General features: G+C 39.1%; 1 protein-coding gene across 2 annotated transcripts in view; it reads right to left on the bottom strand.

The window, feature by feature from the left end:
• LOC140734887 (interleukin-1 receptor-associated kinase 4-like) overlaps positions 1–4,299 on the bottom strand; it is a 33,971-nt gene extending 29,672 nt beyond the window's left edge. The window contains exon 1 of one of the 2 annotated variants that reach the window (XM_073059546.1): positions 4,149–4,299. The gene's annotated coding sequence lies outside the window, so the exon portion shown is untranslated. The remainder of the gene's footprint in view (positions 1–4,148) is intronic. The other variant, XM_073059545.1, reaches the window with a different exon arrangement.
• Positions 4,300–23,874: the final 19,575 nt, after the last annotated feature.

The raw sequence follows: 23,874 nt of genomic DNA, 5'->3' as shown, positions 1-23,874 counted from the left end.
TCATTGACAATGCTGCAAGGGGGTTGCTGATAAGTGGTTTCTCAAAGGCTGAACTCAGATGTTTAGAAGCTATTGTCTTGGTGCTATGGAGACTGCTTTATACAGGGGTCCCAGCAGAATTGTCAGCCTTAGAAAAAGTGTGGGGTGAGAGTTTGAGAATCCAGTGAGATCCTAATGTTCTTTATAGGCTTTGAAAAAGCACTCTTGTTTCAGGCCTAGACTAAAACTTTTTTACTAACCTTAGTTCCTTTTTTTGATAAGTTTGACTTGACAGATATTGCCGTTCCCTGTTCAAACTTCTCACTAAAATTACATTAAAGGCCCATACAGCATGATCAAAGCATGGTCTGTACATTTAAAAAGCATTCTGTTGGCTTTATCAAGTGTCTTTGTTGTATGTAATTTAATATTGTCATCTGGGAATTTGCTGTCTGGAATTTAATATTGATCTGTATTCAAGTAGATCAGGCAAGAAAAAATAAGTCAATTTAAATAACTCCTCAACTCTAACTCCAACTTGGTTTCTGCCAGGCAGAGTGAACCAAAGTTGATTACAGCATGTTATATTACCTCTCATCCACCCCCATTCCTTTTTGGGATGAAGGGAAGTGGAAGTATCAGGTTTTGGGAGGGATTTCAAGATTGCTGAGAATAATCAAGCCATCATAATTTCCCTATGATATACAGCAATAACAAAACTTACTGAGAGTATTACTTCAGTTGCAGCAAATAAGAGGATCTTGGTGACAGGAGGATATTGGACATCCCTCGGCAGTTCATATCTTACAGCTTCCTTAAGGTTGTTATAGCAATATGCCCCTTTTCTGATTCAAATGTACATTACATATTTCCAGTTTTCCTTAGATAGAACTTCTTCTTTGTCATAATAATCGAAACCACCTCCATGCTTATAAACTTCTCAGCTAAAATGTTTGTGACATTACAATTATAATTAATGTTGCTCCATTTGTATGTCATTTGCTTGCTCTAGAATTCTCTCTAGACAATTCAAAATGCAGAGATGCAAAGGGACCTGGGAGTCCTTGTGCAAGATACCCTAAAAGTTAACCTGCAGGTTGAGTCAGCGGTGAAGAAGGCAAATGCAATGTTGGCATTCATTTCTAGAGGTATAGAATATAAGATCAGGGATGTGATGTTGAGGCTCTATAAGGCACTCGTGAGATCACAGTTGGAGTATTGTGTGCAGTTTTGGGCTCCTTATTTTAGAAAGGATACACTGACATAGGAGAGCATTCAGAGAAGATTCATGAGAATGATTCCAGGCATGAGAGGGTTACCATAAAAGGAACGTCTGGCAGCTCTGGGCTGTATTCCCAGAAGTTCAGGAGAATGAGGGGGGATCTCATAGAAACATTCCGAATGTTAAAAGGCCTGAACAGATTAGATATGACAAAGATATTTCCCATGGAAGGGGATTCCAGGACAAGAGGGCACGACTTCAGGATTGAAGGACTTCCTTTTAGAACTGACATGCAGAGAAATTACTTTAGTCAGAAGGTGATAAATCTGTGGAATTTGTTGCCATGAGTAGCTGTGGAGGCCAAGTCAGTGGGTGTATTTAAGGCAGAGGTAGATAGGTTCTTGATTAGCCAGGGCATCAAAGAATGTGGGGTAAAAGCAGGGGAGTAGAAATGACTGGATGAAGTGGATCAGCCCATGATTGAATGGCGGAGCAGACTTGATGGGCCGAATGGCCCACTTCTGTTCCTAAATCTTATGGTCTTATAGTCTCTTTTACTGTAATAATTTTGCAATACACCATGGTCACAAATATGACAGGATCCCATTCTCCATCCAGCACTTCAGTGGAATAAGAATTATAACTGCTGATTCTCTGTCATTAACTCTAGTCCAATACTTAATTTCTTTTTCAATTTTGGCAGTATTTCTCTACTTTCAGTGGCACCATAGCAGGGGACTTGAGATCATATCCTTATGCCTACACTAGCTTCAATTTAATGCTAACCCTAAATTTTCTGCTGCTTTTACTTAGACTCATAGAGCACTACAGCACCGAGAGGCCTTTCATCCCATCTAGTCCATACTGAATGGTTATTCTGCCTAACCCCATTGATTCACATCATGACCATTGTCCTCTATGCCCCTTCCATCCATGAACTTATCCAAGCTTCCCTTAAACTCTGCAATCAAACTGACATCGACCTCTTTTGCTGACAGTTTGATCCATACTCTCACCACCTTCCGAGTGAAGAACTTCCCCCTCTTCGGATTCTCCTTAAATATTTCAACTTGCGTCTTTAACCTATGACCTACAGTTCTGGTCTCACTCGACCTTGGAGGAAAAAAGCTCACTTGCATATACCCTAATTATACCCCTCATAATTTTGAATACCTCTGTCAAATCCCCCCCTCTTTCTCATGCAATCCTGGGGAAAAAAAATGCTAACCTACTCAGCTTTTTCCCATAACACAGATCCTCAAGTCCCAGCAACGTTCTTGCAAACTTTCTCTGTATTCTTTCAAGCTTATCAATATACTTCCTGTAGGTAGGTGACCAGAATTGCCTCACATGTAAGGACGCATTGGAATTGTGATTTTGCAGAAGTTTCAGTAACTACAACATTAGGTATCTATCACAATTTCTACCCCTGGCCATCAATACCCAGGATAATACTACTCAATATCTCACTCATTCACTGGTTCTTTCTCTGTTAAATACACTAAAAAATCCTACTCCTTTGGCTGTTTGCTTCAGAAAGAAAGATAGCCTCAGCAGTGCACAAGAAGGGCAGAGGGGAGTGTGAGGAAGTTTAATGGAGTGGTGTGCCACCTATTTGAATCATCACAATACTGTTTTGGAGGGAGTTCCAGGATCTGTGTGATGTAATTTGGTGGGGAAACATGGTATTCCCACATTTGTGTTGCCCTCCTCCTTTTGAAGATAGAAGTGGGTTTGGGAGATACTGCCGGAGATGAGTAACAACAGTCCATTTTCTAGTTGGTATACATTATACTGACTTGTCCTGGCTGGTGCTGAGTCGCTGGTAATGGGATGCTGGCATCATTAGCTGAGGGAATAAAGCATTGTGCATCAGCAACCTTCCTCATTTTGTCTTTATGATGGAAGATATATCATTAATGAGCCAGTTGATGAAGATTGGACCTAGCATACTGCCTTGAGGAACTCCTACGTTGATGGGTGGGTAGCACAGAGGTGCAGCTCATGGAGCTACGACCTCAAAGTGCCAGAGACCTAGGATCAATCCCCTAATCTTGGCTCCTGTCTGTTTGGAGTTTACAAGCTCTCCCTGTGACTGCAGTGTTTTCCTTTGGGTGCTCCAACATCCTCCCACCCAAAGGACGTGCAGCTTTCCAGATTTACAGGGCCACTGTAAATTGCCCTATCTGGAGGGACTTGATGAGAATTTGGGGTGAATAAAAACATGATTTATGCAGAGTTAATATAAACGAGTGGTTGATGGTTGGAACAAACCCAGTGAGCACCGTATATTGTATCTGTCCTGGTCTATGCCCTCGGTCTAGAGTGAATAACCTTTAACTCCAATCGCAGCAGTGCCTCAATAATTCTTTCAACAATCTGACTGCGATTATTTATCAGTTTTCACTCATAATTTATCAGTAGTTTGTTTTTTTTATAAGTCACAGTTTTGGAATAAGGATCAGAACTGACCCAACGATTGCGTCCAGCCTTTTGAAGTTTTGCTCCAGATTTCGCGCACATTTTCTTCTCTCTCTAGCTTTTAGCGTCCAACTAGGTTCATTTGGAACTATAAAATGCGAGCCTGTGCTGTACTTAAAAAAACACCCACACACACACAGATGTACTAAATTGCTCTTGTACGTAACATCATCTCCGAAGAACAAACAACAGTTTAACTGAGTCCGCTCTGCATTATTTTGTTTTCTGATTATAGCCGTCGTATCTTCTTTCCACTTCCCAAGAGAGAGGCTACTTCCTCTTTCGGAGTAAGAGAGGGAGCAGCGGTGGCTGAGATTACATTCAATCACCACCAAGGCTGAGAAAGCGAGTACACATTATTGTGATCATACGCCACAATCACAGGGACCCATTTGCCAGCAGCACAGATCCAGTCCCGGTCTCCCCATCCCACTGTTACCGTGGTAACCCTGGGCCTGTCACTCACCGGCTCTCACCGACGCCACTGAACACAAGGGCCACACGCGTCACTTCCGCCTACCGGCTGGCGTCCACTTCCGTTCGAGTTCTGCCCTCTGCCCTCCGCCTTCCTCTTTAAATTGTTGCCTCACTTTCTCAAACCGCTGCATTACTTTCACATCTCAGACAGCAGAACTGCTCTCTGTCAAAAGCAAAACGCGGTAGATGCCGGAAGCAGGAAATTAAAAAAAAAACGCGTGGAAGGTATATGGTAGGTGAGACCGCAAGTGTGGAGGGAGAAACAGAACTGACGTTGGAAATTGATGACGAGAAGTTAGAGATTAAACGTGTTTTAAATTGCAGAGGGGAGGATAGTGTGAACCTAAGGAAAAGCAGTGATAATGCAAAGACCAAGAGAAACTTTGGCTGAGAAAGTACAGTAAAGACAACTGATTTGTTAAGAGAAAGTTTTAATATTTGGATAAAAGTGACAGCGTGTCACTTTCTATGAAATACAGAACAATGCAGCTGATGGAAACTTGAAATAATATAAACACTGGAAATGCCCTGTTGGTCAGACAATATTTATGGAGAGAGAAATTTTGAGGTAGTGTAACAAAGCAACGACCTTTCATCAGAACTAGTTAGTTAACTGAATGTCCCGTGAACTGGAATTTTTGAATTGTTTGTTCAGCATAAAAATATAGAAAACAGGAAAGCATAATCGCCCCTCTGTCCTGTTTTATTTATGGCTAATCCAGTCTTGACTTCAACACACAAACCTGTCCTGTACCCCCTTTGTTCCTTTTTAGTTCAAACTCAAGAAGTCTCAACCTGAATGTATTACTTGGCTCTGACCCCACAGCCTTATTCCTCATTTTTATCTTAAATGGATGACTCCTTATCCTGGATAACCATGATGGAGTAAAGATCCCAATAATACCCCTCAGGATCTTGTATGTTGTGCAATGAACCGGATTTAATCAGGGACCTCAAGGTAAAGGAACCATTAGGAGGTAGTGACCATAATATGATATGTTTTAACCTACAATTTGAGAAGGAGAAGGGAAAATCGGATGTGTCAGTATTACAGTTGAACAAAGGGAACTATGGAGCTATGAGGGAGCAGCTGGCCAAAGTTCAATGGAACAATACCCTAGCAGGGAAGACAGTGGAACAACAATGGCAGGTATTTCTGGGAATAATGCAGAAGGTGCAGGATCGGTTCATTCCAAAGAGGAAGAAAGATCCTAAGGGGAGTAAGGGGTGGCCGTGGCTGACGAGGGAAGTAAAGGGCAGTAAAAAAATAAAAGAGAAGTATAACATAGCAAAGATGAGCGGGAAACTGGAGGACTGGGAAGCTTTTAAAGAGCAACAGAAGATAACAAAAAAGGCAATACGCCAAGAAAAAATGAGGTACGAAGGTAAACTAGCCAAGAATATAAAGGAGGATAGCAAAAGCTTCTTTAGGTATGTGAATAGCAAAAAAATAGTTAAGACCAAAATTGGGCCATTGAAGACAGAAACGGGTGAATTTATTATGGGGAACAAGGAAATGGCAGATGAGTTGAACAGGTACTTTGGATCTGTCTTCACTAGGGAAGACACAAACAATCTCCCAGATGTAATAGTGGCCAAAGGATCTAGGGTAAAGGATGAACTGAAGGAAATTTATATTAGGCAAGAAACGGTGTTGGATAGACTGTTGAGTCTGAAGGCTGATAAGTCCCCGGGACCTGATGGTCTGCATCCCAGGGTACTTAAAGAGGTGGCTCTAGAAATCGTGGACGCATTGGTAATCATTTTCCAATGTTCTATAGATTCAGGAACAGTTCCTGCTGATTGGAGGGTTGCTAATGTTTTCCCACTTTTCAAGAAAGGAGGGAGAGAGAAAACAGGGAATTATAGACCGGTTTGCCTGACGTCAGTGGGGAAAGATGCTGGAGTCAATTATAAAAGAGGAAATTACAACACATTTGGATAGCAGTAGAAGGATCAGTCCAAGTCAGCATGGATTTATGAAGGGAAAATCATGCTTGACTAATCTTCTGGAGTTTTTTGAGGATGTAACTATGAAAATGGACAAGGGAGAGCCAGTGGATGTAGTGTACCTGGACTTCCAGAAAGCTTTTGATAAAGTCCCACATAGGAGATTAGTGGGCAAAATTAGGGCACATGGTATTGGGGGCAGAGTACTGACATGGATTGAAAATTGGCTGGGTGACAGGAAACAAAGAGTAGTGATTAACGGGTCCCTTTCGGAATGGCAGGCTGTGACCAGTGGGGTACCGCAAGGTTCGGTGCTGGGACCGCAGCTGTTTACAATGATTTAGATGAAGGGATTAAAAGTAACATTAGCAAATTTGCTGATGACACAAAGCTGGGTGGCAGTGTGAAATGTCAGGAGGATGTTATGAGAATGCAGGGTGACTTGGACAGGTTGGGTGAGTGGGCAAATGTATGGCAGATGCAGTTTAATGTGGATAAATGTGAGGTTATCCACTTTGGTGGCAAGAACAGGAAGGCAGATTACTATCTAAATGGAGTCAAGTTAGGAAAAGGGGAAGTACAACAAGATCTAGGTGTTCTTGTACATCAGTCAATGAAAGCAAGCATGCAGGTACAGCAGGCAGTGAAGAAAGCTAATGGCATGCTGGCTTTTATAACGAGGAATTGAGTATAGGAGTAAAGAGGTCCTTCTGCAGCTGTACAGGGCCCTGGTGAGACCACACCTGGAGTATTGTGTGCAGTTTTGGTCTCCAAATTTGAGGAAGGACATTCTTGCTATTGAGGGAGTGCAGCGTAGGTTCACAAGGTTAATTTCTGGAATGGCGGGACTGTCATATGTTGAAAGATTGGAGCCACTGGGCTTGTATACACTGGAATTTAGAAGGATGAGAGGGGATCTGATTGAAACATATAAGATTATTAAGGGATTGGACACACTGGAGGCAGGAAGCATGTTCCCGCTGATGGGTGAGTCCAGAACTAGAGGCCACAGTTTAAGAATAAGGGGTAGGCCATTTAGAACAGACATGCGGAAAAACTTTTTCACCCAGAGAGTGGTGGATATGTGGAATGCTCTGCCCCGGAAGGCAGTGGAGGCCAAGTCTCTGGATGCATTCAAGAGAGAGTTAGATAGAGCTCTTTTAGATAGCGGGGTCAAGGGATATGGGGAGAGGGCAGGAACGGGGTACTGATTGTGTATGATCAGCCATGATCACAGTGAATGGTGGTGCTGGCTAGAAGGGCCAAATGGCCTACTCCTGCACCTACTGTCTATTGTCTATTGTCTATAATTAGATCACCTATGAGTATATGCCCAGACTTGTTTACCTCTCTATATCAGGAATCAACTTTTTGATTCTTCCCTGCACCGAGTCCAAAGCAAATTGAAAGTCAACTGTAGTTAGATAATGCAGGTTGAGCACCCCTTCTCTGAAATGCTTTGGGCCAAAAGTGTTTCAGATTTTGGATTTTCTTTGAGCTTTGGAATATTTGTTTCTATATAATGAGATACCTTGCAGATGGGACCCAAGTCTAAATACGGAATCTATTTACATTCCATCGACAACTTATACATTCCCCGAAGGTTGTTTTATATATTTAATAATTTTGTGCAAGAAACAATAATCTGTACATTGAAGCATCAGAAAGGTAAGCTATCACTACCTCGGCTGCCCTGGTGGACAGTTAGTGACTGTTTGGTATCACCATCATTCCTGACTGAACTTATGTGCTACCCGTAAGCAGTCTTTGGCGGGCACTTGTTCCTCACATGTCTGTACTGATGTAGTCGTACAGCATGTTAGATTTTCATCAGCAATGATCTTGGCAAACTCATCAATGAATTTCTCTGCTGCTTTGTGATTAGCAGATGCTTTATCACCACAAATCTTTAAAAATTTAGTGTCGTGCCTTTTCTTAAATTTCTGCAACCAGCCTGCTAAATATTCAGTTACCTGCAATTTTCAGTTTGTTCTGTTAGACTTTTGCTTGCTTCATGATTAGCATACCGTTAAGTGCCATATGTTCATTCCGACACTGATGAGTCCACTCTTTCAATACATGATCAAGACCTTCATTTTTCCCTTATTTTTATTTTCTTCCTATTTTTCATTAACTCCTGCTCACTACATATTTGAGGTCCCTTCTCAGAACTGGCTGTGGTGCGCAGAGACCTGCATGTCACATGGGAACCTTACTAGCGCCTTGTGGAATTTTACATTTTTGATGTTACATCAGCGCTCAAAAAAATTTCAGAGGTTTTGGACTTTTGGATTAAAGGTGTTACACTTCTTGTGTTATTAGACTCTGTTATTCTATGTTTCAGTTGAACTGGATTTCTTGAGATGCTTGCATGGAAAAGTATGTGATGAAACTCTCAGTATGCCTGGTTAGACTATCAGTTTGTTAATGCCAGATGAGGCCAAGTACAAATAGACATCCAAATTAAGGTTACATGCTCTAAAATGTAATCATTTTATTTATTTATTTGGAGCTACGGTGCTCAACAAGGTGCACTGCCTAGCAACACACCTATTTGACACCAGACTAATCGCAGGAGAATTTACAATGACCAGTTATCGTATGACAGTTATGTCTTCGGACTATGGGAGGAAGCTGGAGCACCCGAAGGAAGCTCACGCAATCACAGGGAGAATTTACAGAACCCTTACAGATGGTGGTGGAATTGAACTCTGAACTCCAATGCCCCAAGCTGGAATAGTGTTGCTCTAACTGCTACGCTACCATTTAACACATTGAATTAGGAAAGCATTAAGGAGAAGGAAAATGAACTCCAAATTCTAAAGTAGATCTGTTAGCTTTATTGTCCTCCTGTGGCTTATAAATTGATTTTCTCTAGCAGAAGCCTCTTTTTCAGAGCTTGTTTCACATTGGAGCAACATATTTCATTTAATCATAGGGAAGTCCTGTTTACATGAATTGAGAATAAAACCACGCAACACATCTGTAAATGAAAATTAGAATAGTTGCGAAGGCTGGCAATTTGAAATAGAAATAGAACATGCTGGGAACACTCAGCAGGTCAGGCAGCATCTGCAGAAGGAACTTCAGAATATGCTACACTCCGCTCATTAAGAATCAATCTTGATATTGTCATTGAACCTGCTGACAAAGGTGATGATGTTGTGGTTTGACATACTGAGAGGACAACCGTTAGCTCTCAGATATATCATCGTTTCTCTCTATGACCCTACCACCCGTGATATGGGAGATGTTACCCTCCACTAATGCATTCATTGGCTTGGCTGAACTCGTCCATATTAGAACAAATTTTCATCACCTAACTTTCTTTAGAGTCATAAAACACTACAGTTCCAAATCAGGTCCTTTGCGCCATCTAGTTGTTGCCAAAATATTATGTTAACAGTTCAAAGTAAATTTATGAAAGTACAAATATGTTATCATATACAATCCAGAAAGTCATTTTCTTATGGGCATACTCAGTAAATCCAAGAAGTATAATGGAATCAATGAAAGAGCTCACTCAACAGGAAGAACAAACATCCAAAGTGCAAAAGACAAAACAACTATGCAAATACAAAAGAAAGAAAAAAATAATAAATAAGCAATATGTATTGAGAACAAGAGATGAAGAGTTCAGTGATGGAACGAGTGAAGTTATCCTCACTGGTTCAAGAACCTGATGGCTGAGGGTTAATAACTGTTCCTGAATGTGGTGGTGTGGGTCCTGAGGCTCCTGTATCTTTTTCCTGATGGCAGCAGTGAGAAGAGAGCATGGCCTGGGTGGTGGGGGTCCTTGATGATGGATGTTGCTTTCCCATGACAGCACTCCGTGTAAATGTGCTCAGTAGTGTGGAGGGATTTACCTGTGATAGACTCAACTGTATCCACTACGTTTTGTAGGATTTTCCATTCAGGGGCATTGGCGTTTCCATACGAGGCTGTGATGCAACCACTCAATATACTCTCCACCACACATCTATAGAAGTTTCTCAAAATTTTAGATTTCATGCTGAAACTTCTAAGGAAGTAAAGGTGTTGCTGTGCTTTCTTTGTAATGACATTTACCTGATGTGGACTGACTCATGGACCTTCAGTTTCCTTTCTTAAAGCCAATAATCAGCTCCTTTTTCTTGCTGACGTTGAGTGAGGGGTTGTTGTTGTTGTGACACTCAGCCATATTTTCAAACTCCCTCCTATATGCTGATTTGTCACCACTTTTGATTTGGCCAGCAACAGCAGTGTCCTCAGCAAATGTAAATATGGTGTTGGAGCTGTGCTTAGCCTCACAGTCATAAGTGTAAAGTGAGCAGAACAGGGGTCGAAGCACAGCAGGTATTCTAAATTATGAAATGCAGTACTGAGACGTCAGGCATGTATTATGAAGTTGAAAATACACTCAATTATTGTGTTAAGGGATATATTGAAATTCAATATTAATGGATAAACAACTTTACTAAGACTTAGAACATGTAAAAGTAACATTTTGAACTTTAATATTTCCCTCCTGGATATGTTGTCAATGTTGATAATTATTAGAGATAAATGTTTCAGAAAATGTTTCTAAACTCTATGTTTAAAAGAGATGAACCATTAACTGTTGTTAAATTAGGAAACATCCATAAAAGATCACAACACTGCAAATGGCATGTTTACCTCAGAGATATTGATAAAAACGTGATTTTATGATGTAGGCATCCTAATTAATTGGTATTTTACTGTAATGCTTGGAAAATTCCTCGACAAACTCTTTGTTGTAACTTGACAGTAATTTTCACAAGCATATTCAGCTGTGAAATACAGAGTAGCTGATTGGTCAATGAAGATTACTCTTTTATATCAAGAAAAAGCTGAAAGCACTTAAATGTGCCATTGGACTAATGAAGTGCTGAAGATGTGCATTTCAGAATATCCTACTATCCTAGCACAGTTACAAAACAGGCATCTACCTAACAACGTGGAAGATTACTCAAGTATATCCTGCTCATAAAGTTAAGTCTGGCTAATTCCTGCCTAATCAAGGATGGAAGGTATTGTCAGCAATAAACTGATCTGCAGTTTGAGTTTCACTTGGACTATTTGGCTCCAGACTTAAAGACTGCTCTGGTTTCAAACATGATGAATCAAAGAGCTGTCGTTCCGAGGTGACATGGAAATCACTGCCTTGCGATTAATGCAGTATTTGGCAAAGTGTTCCATAAAGAATCTCTGGTAAAGCTGTAGGGATTGAGGGGAAACACTCTAATGATTGGAATCATAACTTACAGAAGAGAAAATAGTTGTTGTCATTGGAGGTCACTCATCCCAGCTTTAGGACTTACTCTGTACACATCTTCAACTCCTTCATCAATGACTTTCCTTCCTTCAAAAGGTCAGAAGTGGGAATGTATGATTATGATTGCTCAGTGTTCAATTCCAATCACAATTCATCAGAAAATGAAGCAGTCCAAGTCAGAATGCAGCAAAACCTAGACAGCATTCAGCTTTGGGCTGAAAAATAGCAAGTATCATTTGCTCCAACGTAGTAGCAGCAATGACCACCTCCAACACAAGTGTCTAACCACTTACCCTTGGCATTTACTGGCATTACACATTCCAAGACCACTAATGTTAACATACTTTAAGCCAGGAAGTGGTTGGGTTGGGGGGTAATGGTCACCATTAATCAGAAACTCAATTTGACTAGCCACATAAATACTGTGGTTACAGAGACTGGGCAGTCTACTGTGACTGACTCACCCCTCAGTACTCCAAAGCCTTTCCGCCATCTGCATGTAAACCATAAAATGCATTACAATTACTTCATTATCATTGGGTCTAAGTCCTGGCATTTCCGACTCAAAAACACTATAGGAGTACCATCACCAGAAGGACTGCTGATGTTCAAGAAGCTGGCTTGCTTCTTGAGGTGTGTTAACAAAGGACAATAAATATTGACATTGCTGATCCTGAAACACAAAACACCAGGTCTAACCTAAAATTTGGTTCAATGTCTTGAAAATTGGTTAGGTGTAATTTTTAATCTTCTCCTACTAATGTATTTTAGACAATCAATAATATCACTATACATGAAGCAGAACAAGAATACTTAGAGCTCCTTACTCTATGTTCGGCATGGACTAGAAGGGCCGAGATGGCCTGTTTCCGTGCTGTAATTGTTATATGGTTATATAACCTTTCCATAACATACAACAAAATACTATCTGCAATGTAATTTCAAATAATGTGCTGTTCTTGCTTTTGATCACACATCAAGCACTGTAGATTTACATTACACTTGTTTACTGAAGACTGCAATCACTTATGCTTGCGCAAATTAAGTATTAAGATTTTGAACCTGCAAATTTCAATTAGTTTTTAAATGTAACCTTGTAATAGAACCATAGAACATTACAGCACAGAAACAGGCCTTTTGGCCCTTCTTGGCTGTGCCGAACCATTTTTCTGCCTAGTCCCACTGACCTGCACTTGGGCCATATCCCTCCAAACCCCTCTCATCCAGATACCTGTCCAAGTTTTTCTTAAATGTCAAAAGTGAGCCCACATTCACCACTTCATCTGGTAGCTCATTCCACACTCCCACCACTCTCTGTGTGAAGAAGTCCCCCTTAATGTTCCCTTTAAACTTTTCCCCCTTCACCCTTAACCCATGACCTCTGGTTTTTCTCTCCCATAACCTCAGTGGAAAAAGCCTGCTTGCATTCACTCTATCTATACCCATCATAATTTAATACACCTCTACCAAATCACCCCTCATTCTCCTACGCTCCACGGAATAAAGTTCTCACCTGTTCAATCTTTCTCTGTAACTCAGTTTCTCAAGTCCGGGCAACATCCTTGTAAATCTTCTCTGCACTCTTTCAAACCTTATTAATATCCTTCCTGTAATTAGGTGACCAAAACTGCACACAATACTCCAAATTCAGTCTCACTAATGTCTTATACAACCTCACCATTACATTCCAACTCTTATACTCAATACTTTGATTTATAAAGGCCAATGTATTTTACAATGTGACCTTCAGGGGGCAGTGTATGATAGTACAGTGTGACCTTGTGCATTGTTAAATTGCTTTGATTAGACAACCAGTTTGAGGAAGATAGAATATTCGAAAGGTCATGGATGTCCTGAGGTGAATTGTCTGCCATAAGATAGCCAGCCTCTGAACTGTTCTTTTAACTTTAGTGTTTTGCAACAGGGGAGACACAAAAAATTCCCATAAGAATGCTATTGCTCATTTATCACTAGATGGCGTAAATTTCCCAAATGGGTTAACATTGTTGTAGTCTCTGTTCACAAAACTGCTACAGGGTGGATTTTACCTGTTTTGTATTTCTGTAGTGAATTTCACCATATTGTAAAAGCGTATTTTTTTTTGTTATTTTATGGGAAAAGCATCTTGTTCACAGAGCTGCTGGAATACAGTATATAGTTTTGGTTCCCACATTGTAGTAAGGACACCATTGCATTGGGGAAGATGCAATGGGATAAAATATTTTCAATTCAAAGACTGGATAGGAGGCGTAGATAGTTAGAAATGTTACCCTTTGGCAGCTGTTTTTAAGACTACAGGGCATAAAGTTAAGGTGAGGAGTAAGAGATTTACAGGGGATTTGATAAGAAATGTTTTTTCACCCAGGGGGTGGCTGAAGTTTGGAATGCACTTCCTGAGAAAGTGGTGGAGGCAGGCACTGTCATGACATTTATGAAGTACTTCAAAGAGCATTTGAACCTCTGTAGCATAGAAGGCTCAGATCAACTGCTGGTATGTGGGATTAGTATTGGTAATAGACATGGTGGGCCAAAGGGCTTGTTTATTCAATGTATAACTAAAGAAGTGAAACAGTAGGTGAATTTTACAGATAATTGAAGGGTCACATATTTTCTTGTGTCGTAAAGGATGGTTGCAATTTCAACTATTTTAAAGTGAATTCTCGGATAAGATTGTTATTGATATTTCTATTCCAGCAGTATTTTAGAATAGGGATTACTATAATTCAAATTCCATGCTGTATCACCAAATGAAATAAATAAGATATTTCAATAGGTCTTATTATATAAGCCTTATCTGTGTTTTACAAATTGGTTGAGTACATTGGGAAAATATATTTTTCCTTTCATTTTCATCATAATTTATTTGTCCAAAGGATACATATGATAATTTCCTATGGAAGAAATTATGTAATTTTGTATAATTTACTTTTATTAAAATGTCTCTTTAGTCATTAATGCAAGTACTGATACCATAGCATAAATATACAATATAAAATTGTAAACAAGCATGTTGTTTGAAATGTTACAAGTTATTTAATTTGTTAAACAGTAATCTAAAACTCAGATATAAAGTCAGCATCTACTTCTAGGAATAGTCTTATATGAGCTTTCAAAGAAATTCTAGAAGATACAATGGGCCAAATCAAGCGTGCTATTTTGTGCCCTCATTTCTGTTTGTGCTCCATCCCTTATCAGTGGAGAGTGCAGGAGCAGAGCAAATAGACAGCTATGCTCATATTTGACTTCTAATTAGTTTCTGCCTTCCAGGTTACAGTTCAAAGGCATAGAAGTGAGAGATGAACTGACCTTTGAGAAAGTTCTCTGAAGAGCTGCTGATGAAAGATGAGCATGACTCGGGTCTGCGATTTGGTAAAAAAAATTTCTTTTGGTATCCAAACATAAAAGTTGCTAAGTGACTGTACAGTACTTATAAATCCAATCCATGTTTATGGAAAAGTAGAGCAATTTTTTGTTCAGGTTCTTTTTTAAGGTAATTTAAAATTAATCCAACTACCCCTTTCTGTCTCACTTTAACTTTGTGTATTTTTCAGTTTCAAATTTTAGATATGCTTAAACTTTGGGAGGGGGGATGTTTCAGAATAAACGGGTGCAACAATCTCATTTTCTCTCTTAATGGTAATTTTAAATTGAAATTCCAACCAGAGGAAAACATTGGTCTAATTATTTCCAACAGAATTCTGGTAATTTTGAATACATGGACTTGATTTCCAGCTAGCACCGGGCAGCTTAATTTAAGAGACATCATCTCTTTCTGGAAGAGATTTCATATGGTGATGACACATATAGTGCTTGTTTTCAAAACTGGCAATGCTTCAACATTTCCCTCACACTTTCCTGGCAAAAATATTTGTAAATTTAGACTGTGGCCTTAAGAACATCATAGTTTAGGAATATCTGCCTTTAAGTTTATGTATTCTGTTTTGCCTGTTAACACCCGTAATCTCAGTTGTGTAATTACCATTCATTAATGTAAAATAATCTCCCCTTATGTACGTTTCTCACATTACATTACGAATACATTCCTATTGAATTCTATTTACTTAATAATAAGTATTTTATTGATTCTGAGTGGGAACTTCTTTTGTTACAGCAGCAACATTTAAAAACACACTTAGTAGTGTGCAGACTTAACTAATAATAAATAAAAAATAATAATATACACAATAATGATTTGTCAATGTACAATAATGTACATTATAAATACAAATAATAATAGCCTACACTGGTTTTACATATTTTTACAATTTTACAGATTTGTGACAATGTTCAATTATTCCCATTTACAAGTTAGCATTACCTGTTATTTTATTGATTTGCTTGGTTCTTGAATTGAACATTGTTGTACAATAGCACCTAAATAACTGTCTCTTTAGTGCATTGACAATTGCATTATTAGATCTAGTCTATTTACGGCTGCAGGATCAAAGAACAAAAGTCATTATCTGTAATCCTGCTTATGAAATAAGAACTATACATTTCGTAATGCAAACTTGAGTACCCCGGTTAAGAATGTATATTTTACAAGGCATTTTCAATAAGCAAAACATAAAAACAGCCAGAAAACATATTAGAAATAAGATCATCTGTGATGTGCTTAAAAGTTTCAAAATAAGTTCAAAATAGATTTATTATCAAAGTACATATATGTCACCATATGCCACCCAAAGATTCATTTTCTTGTGGGCATTAACAGTAAGTACAAAGAAATACAACAGAATCAATGGAAACACACACAACAAATACAAACAACTAAAAGGCAATGAACTGTGTAATTACAAAAAAAGAGAAAAAAGTAATAGTAATAATAATATATGAGCAATAGATACTGAGAAAATGAGTTGCATTAGGGGTCTTAAATGTGAGTTCATAGGTTGTGGAATCAGTTCATTGTTGGGGTGAGTTATTCCCTCTGGTTCTAGAACCTGTTAGTTGAGGGGTTCTAACTATTCCTGAACCGGGTGGTGTGGGACTTGAGGCTCCCGTACCTTCTTCCTGATTGCAACAGTGAGAAGAGAGCGTGGCCAGTATGGTGGGGTTCTTGATAATGGATACCCCTTTCTTGTGACAGTGCTCCTTGTAAATGTGCTTAATGGTGGGGAGTGCTTTACCTGTAATGGACTGAGCTGTACCCACTACTTTTTATAGACTTTTCCTTTCAAGAGAATTGGTGTTCCCAGACCAGGCCATGATGCAACCAGTCAGTAGACTCTCCACCATGCATCTGTATAAGTTTGTCAAAATTTTAGATGATTTGCTGATTCTGCATAAACTAAGAGAGTAGAGGTGGTGCTGTGTCATGTGCTGGACCCATTCTTCCTCTGTTACTGCTGCAGACCAGGTGAGAGTTGTGGAAGCCCTACATTGTGGTTGAGCTCGGCTGGAGCCTGGCGTCTCCATTGTGCTGTCCTCCCACGTTCGAATGGTGGAATGACAGACTAGATTGTGTGTGTCAGTGCACTGCTGGGAGAATGTACCATTGATTGCTGGACATTGTCGTTTAGGGTCTTAAGACTATATATTTTTTCGAGTGAATATGCTTCTTTGCTCAATATTTTGAATTATGTTACTCGCCATGTTTGAATGCTTGCTTGCTAATTTTGTATGTTTTGCACCTTGGCCCCAGAGGAACGCTGTTTTGTTCAGCTGTATCTATGTATGGTTTTAATAATAAACTTAATTTGATTTAAAATTGCTCACGCTGTATCAGATTAGTTGGAGAGTGGCGGTGTACAACAACTTTTATGTCTTGCCAGAGATGTTTGATCAGGTTAAGCACAGGACTCTGAATGGGCCGCTCAAGGACTTCAATTTTCTTCATTTGAAGCCACTCCATGGTTGCTCTGGTAGTATGCTTTGGGTCATTGTCCTGCTGAAAGATGAGCTTCCTCTACAGTTTAAGCTTTCTGGCAGAGGCTTGCAAGTTTTTATCCAGGATCTCTCTCTATTTAGCTGCAGTCATCTTCCCATTAATCCTTTGTAGACCCTGCTGCAGCAAAGCATCCCCATAGCATGATGCTACCTCAGCCATATTTTATAGTGGGGATGGTGTTACCTGGCTGATGCACAGTATTATTTATGCTGCATGTACCTCATAGTGCTGAGGCCAAAAAGTTCCTCTTTAGTCTCATCTGACCACAACCTTCTTCCATATCTTCTAAGTGACACTTTACAAAGTCTTTACAGGCAAGGATATGCTTTTTTTTAACCAGGGCTTCTTCCTTGCCACTCTTCCATAAATGTCCATTTTGTTCAAGGCCTTAGAGATTGTAGAGCCCTGACCTTCATCTCCAGATGCAACCACTGACTTATGCAGCTCACTCAGTGACTGTTGGCATCACAGTAGCCTCTTTTACAAGTGCCATCCTTCTCTACCAACTATGTAGAGGTGGCCTGATCTAGGCTGTATGGCTGTGGTTTCACACATTTTCCGCTTTCTCATGATGGACTGCACTGAGTTCAGTGCTTTTAAGATGGTCATGTGCCCTTCCCCAGATTTTTGCTTCTCCATTATCATTTCCCTGACTTGTCTTGAATGCTTTTTTTTGTCTTCATTTTGGTTTGATCTGTTGAAAATCTACCATACTGTTGGACCTTACAGAGAGAGGGGTATTTATTCAGGTGATTTTCCAGTTTTCTATGGTAACATACAGTTTTGCACCTGAGGAAAATTGGTATAGTAATTACAAAGGGGACAAATCCTTTTAGGTTTTGATTTTGGTTTTTAATTCTTAGTAAATTATTGACAGGTTTTGTAATTTTTCTTTTGACATACTTCAAAATATTTTGTAGGTTAGCTCAAAAAATCCCACTTCACTATGTTTTAAATCTAGAAAATGAGACAATAAAATGTGAAAATAGTTGTGGGGGCTAAATTCTATTTCAAGGCACTGTGTTGAAACAGCTTGAAAAGCTGATAGTGCTGTAAGTGAAAATAATTACTTCTAATTTCTTAATTCCTTCATGTTAAACAATGACCAATAGTTGTAGATTGTCCCACAAAAGGAAACATTTTCTCCACACTCACCCAATTCAGACACCTCAGGGTTTTCTGCTTCAGTCATTGTATCATATAATGGTTTCAGGAGAGAAAAAGGTCCTTGGGTCCATCAGATATTTGCTGACTTTATAGCACACTTACTCTTTTCTGTTGCTTTCCAAATATTTTTTCACTATTTATCCAATTCCTTCTTGAAAGCCACAATGGAACTGGCCACAGCATTTGCAGGCATACATTCCAGAGGTCATCTTTGTCAGGGGTCACCAACCTTTTTGCATTGCGAACTGGTTTAATATTGACAATATTCTTGTGGACCAACCGATGGGGGGGGGGGGGGGGGGGGAAGGGGAGTGTGGTTGTTCACAACCGGAATATAGGACCTATATTATAAGTGATAAGTCAACTATAAGTCACTTATAAGTGGCTAATACACTCAATTTCATTTCTAAACAAATATAATATTAAACACACAGCTTATATTTTCCTCCCATGAATATAGTGATAAGTCAATTATAACTCACTTATAAGTAAATAGCATCATAACATTTTAAGTAACGTTTGGATCTTAAACACACAGCGCATATTTTCCTCATATGAACATATAAAATCATTGCAACACACCAGTGAGAGGACAAGGTAAGGGCTGGAGGTCCCCGTACCAGGGCTGCGGTGGTCGCAGTCTGGAGAGAGCGACCAACCGAGCAAGCAGCGTGACAAGGCGTGTGCCCACCTCCCCGTGTAAGTAGGTAGGATCTCTCGGCCGACAAATGTTTGGCTCGAGGTTATGACTTTCAGTAGATCGCAGCGAGGTAGCTGCTCTGTTACTTACGAAACCCTGAGCCCAAATTAGGTCATCTGTGAATATTTTAGCACCAGGTTCCCCACGAACGTTTGGTGTGCTAAACAGGTTTAGAGGCGGCGCCCATCTGTCCGCGCTCCAGGTCAGTAGCAACGGCACTTCTTGCCGGCTGCGTGAGGCGGTCAGTTACCCAAGGCCAACCAGTGATCCCTGGTGGTAGGGTATCACTGCGTTTAGGTGACTGATGACCTCGCACGGGAAATGACTTGGCATGCATAATAACCTCACGTATGTTCAAGTTCAACAGTGGGCGTGACAGGGAATGAGGAAAGGTGCAGCTGACTCATATCGTTTCATATCGCCAGATTATATTGTTTCCTTGCGGCCAGGTAGCACATGCTTTGCTTAGGGGCCACTGATCTGTGTTGCTTAAATAATTGTTTACCTCGTGTTACTCTCAATTCTCTTCCTCTTTATTTTGTACCTGCCACTTTAATTCTCAAACTTTTTTTCAACAAAAACAGGCTCCTAGTATCCACTCTGCTCAATACTCTCCTAATTTTATGTCATTAATGTTCCTCATTCCAAGAATAATTTCTGCAAATGTCTTCTGGATCCCTTCTAATACCTTGACATGCTTACTTTATATGGCAACCAAAACTGAACACAGCAATTGAGTCTGTTGATAAAACCCCAGAATTGTGTCTCTTTTTAACTATGTTCTTACCTTGCTCTGCCACTTTCAGTGATTTATGCACACTTTATGCACCCTGTGGGTATCTCTGCTCCTGCATTCTTTCCAGAATAGTTTCCTTTATATTGTATCCCTTACTCTTCCTGCTAAAAGGCATTACCTCAAAATTCTCTGCATTAACTTCCACCTGCTATGTGTCTGCCCTTTCCAGCCTGTTTATTCCCTGGTCAGTGTATTATTCCTTTTTGCAGTTCATTTTTACAGCCAAGTTTGTGTCACCCACAAGTTTAAAAATTTATCTTCTGTGTGAAGCAATAATTCATCTGCACTTTCAATTTATTACACCATATTTCGTACTTACAATGTAGACTCCTCGACTCTGGAGAAATCAGACCGGGTGACCCACATTTAGTCCTCGGGGCATTTCTGAGTTTTCTGTAGCCTCCCACTTTAATTTTTCACTTCACTTTTAATCCAGTGGCCTCCAGCATGATTATAACAAGGTCAAACATAACCTTGAGGAACAGTTGTTATCTTTGTTCTGGGTGTATCGCAGCCTTTCAGATCCAAAATCAAATTCAACAGCTTCAGGTAACTCCCTTTCACTGTCTCTGATGGAATTGGCCAAATTCAGCAATAAGTCATTCATCTGTAATATTGACTCATTTTTTAACTTTCTTCCAGCATGGTATAACCCATTGGACATTTCCTACAGCCCTGCATTTTTCAGCTTTTACATTCCTTTGCTTTATTCCTCTAACTACATCCAAGCCATAGGACTACCAACCTACTGCCCTCTGCTGTGCCTATTATTTATTGTAATGCCTGCACTATTCTGTGAACTTTACGCAGTCCTGAGTAGGTCTGTAGTCTAGTGTAGTTTTTGTGTTGGTTTACGTAGTTCAGGACCCGGATCTGGGCCGTACCTTCTAAATATCTGGACCTGACTTGCACTACCTTACTTTCCCTTTTCTATTTTCTAATTATGATTTATAATTTAAATTTTTATTATATTTACTTCGATTTGTACTTCAGGGAGCGTGAAGCGCAGAAACAAATATCACTGTGATGATTGTACACTCTAGTATCAATTGTTTGGTGACAAAGTATAGTTTTTGTATTGTTCATGTAGCACCATGGTCCTGAAAAATGTTGTCTCATTTTTACTGTGTACTGTACCAGCAGTTATGGTCAAAATGACAATAAAAAGTGACTTGACTTAACTTCCCACATTTCACAGCATTTGTACTGTCTCCCTCTGTTTGTCTTTATTAACTTCTCCCCATGGCAATTTTGAGCACATTCTATCCCTTTGTCTTATTGTCCCTCCCTCAACTTCTCTACATCTTAAAATTAACATGTTGTCTTCCTTTTCCAATGCTAAAGAAAAATCTTCAACCTGAAACATTATCTCTGATTCTCTATCCACGGATCTTGCCTGAGTCACTGAGTGTTTCCAGCATTTTCTATTTTTGTTACATAAAGTGAACCTGCCTATGCAATAATACTATTATACTTTTCAAGTTGGTGTCTAATTACATAACTTTTATTACAAATGGTCATGACTTTTTTTCACTAGATTGCCTAATCACTAAACAGGGAACATTCCAGAGTCCTAGGCCCAACCAGTTTTGTTTACTTTGGCAATAACATTTTTCCGTTGTAAGGGTAGAAGTGCGGATGTTTGTTGATGATTACCCAATTTTAAATTCCATTTGCAACTTGTCAACAAATGAAACAGTTGATGACTGCATGCAGCTAGACCTATATAATATTTAGGCATGAGCTGGTAATTGGCAGGTAAAATTTGCATCACAAAATGTTCAGGTAATGGTCATCTCCAACAAGGGATTACAACTACCTAGCCTTAAAATTCAGAGACATTACCATCGCTGAGCCTCTGCTGCCAATGTCCTGAAACTCAACATCAGTCACATAAACAAGATCAGGTCTGGGCTAAGCACTTTGTAAGAGTGACTCATCTCTTGACATCTACCAAGCTTGAGTCAAGAGTATAATTTAACACTGCTGATTTCCCTAGGGAAGTTTATGGTTAGTGTATATAATGATTGATGCAATTAAATAATCTAAACCAAAAAAAAAGGCAAATTTATTAAGAGCACTTTACAACCTTTGGACATGACATAATACTTCACAGTTAAATACTTTTTAAGAGTAGTCACAGTTATGATCTAGAAAACACGGTAGCAGTGATTTTTAATGTTTTGACCAGAACATTAAGAATCCTTGCTTTTCTGTGAAATCAAGACTTGGGATCCCTTGTGCCTACGCAGGAGTCAGCTAGGGTCATGGTTTAACATTTCATCCAGAAGACAAGACCTCTGACAGTGTCTCAGCTCTTCACTGGAAATGATTCACCAGATTTATGTGTTGGAGTAGGACCTGATGCCACAAACTTCAGCCCAGAAGCAACTATACTATCAAATGATTCCCATTAACGCATCAGAAGAAGCAGAAAGGATTTAGCTTTAGTTCAAAGAATATATCGAATACAATAAAAGATTTATTACAAGCTTTATAATAGATGTCTCACTCACTGCAAATTGGTGGAAAAATATTTCAGACTATTGTTAAATTCATTTAACTATGTGAACTATTTTGATGTTGCTATTATATTTCCCTTTACAGAATTTGTACATTATTTATAGTCTCCAAATTTTATTTCCATTTTCCTTAGTTTACTATCATTCTAATTTTGAAAGGACTGAACGGCACTTTGATAACACACTCCAGCTGTTCTCTCTTCTCCCACTTCCATCAGGCAAAAGATACAAAAGTCTGAAACCATGTGCTACCAGGTTTAAGGGCAGCTTCTATCTTGCTGTTGCAAGGCCCTAGTATGATCTGATTGACTCTTGACTGCACAATCTACATTATGATCTTGCACCTTACTGTTTACCTGCACGTTCACAGTAGCTGCTATGCTTTATTCTGCATTGTTACTGTTTTACCTTGTTCTACCTGGTCACTGTGTAATCATTTGATCTGTATGAACAATATGCAAAACAAGTTTTCCTGTAGTATTTCAGTACGTGACAATAATAAACCAAGTATCATATAGACACAATTAAATTAAAAGATTATACTTTATAACTGCCACACTGATCGAGAGTGTAACCAATTTTATTATGAGGTGAAATTTTACATAGAGGATGGATCAGTTTTAAAGCCTTATTTGTGAGTAGACAGTTTCCAAGGAATTGCCTAAACAATAACACTTATCATTTACTTGGCTGTTTTTAAGTGTGCAATGTAGAGATTTTGGGTTTCCTGTTTTGTGCTATTCTGAAGATGTTGAGTTGTTAGTTACAAAGCTAAAGAGGGATGATAAAACACCGCACTTAACTAGACACACACAGAAGCAGATGCCAAGAGTATCCAAGGGGAGAGTTGTTCTCATTTATTTTTTGACAATCTACTTTCATATAAATTTATGATACTCAATTGCATGAATGTTGTACATTTTTTTTCTGCTTGGATCATGAGCCAATTTAACTATATTAAATTGAAGCCTAAATGTTAACATAACAGTCTCAAACTTTCAAGTGGGAATAAATTCACTAAGGAGGCAAATATCAAACTTTATTTGATTCTAAATAGATTATATTTACTTGTGTTTTCATCTTTGCATCAAATCAGGCTAAGACCTATGACCCCTCAAGGTCATCAATAAACTAAAACCCTTATAAATAATGGACTTGTGGTATTTTTCACTGTCATGTTATTTTTCACAGCTCACCATCCCTATTGAAACGAGAGATTTAGGAGAAGTTAAGTAAAAATTCAGAATTTTAGAAAAGGTAACTTTAAAAATGCATTTGTTCTAACAAAAAAAAACTTATTTTCCACTTTTAAGGATATTTTCTGCAAGAAATGCATGTATCTAAAATAAAACTCCAAAACTGACATTTTCGTCGGTAACCTTAGATATCAAAAACAATAAGAAACATTTTAAATG

Source organism: Hemitrygon akajei, chromosome 10 (assembly GCF_048418815.1).
Source record: "Hemitrygon akajei chromosome 10, sHemAka1.3, whole genome shotgun sequence".
NCBI classification, from domain to species: domain Eukaryota; kingdom Metazoa; phylum Chordata; class Chondrichthyes; order Myliobatiformes; family Dasyatidae; genus Hemitrygon; species Hemitrygon akajei.
This window is presented reverse-complemented; position numbering and strand designations above follow the sequence as displayed.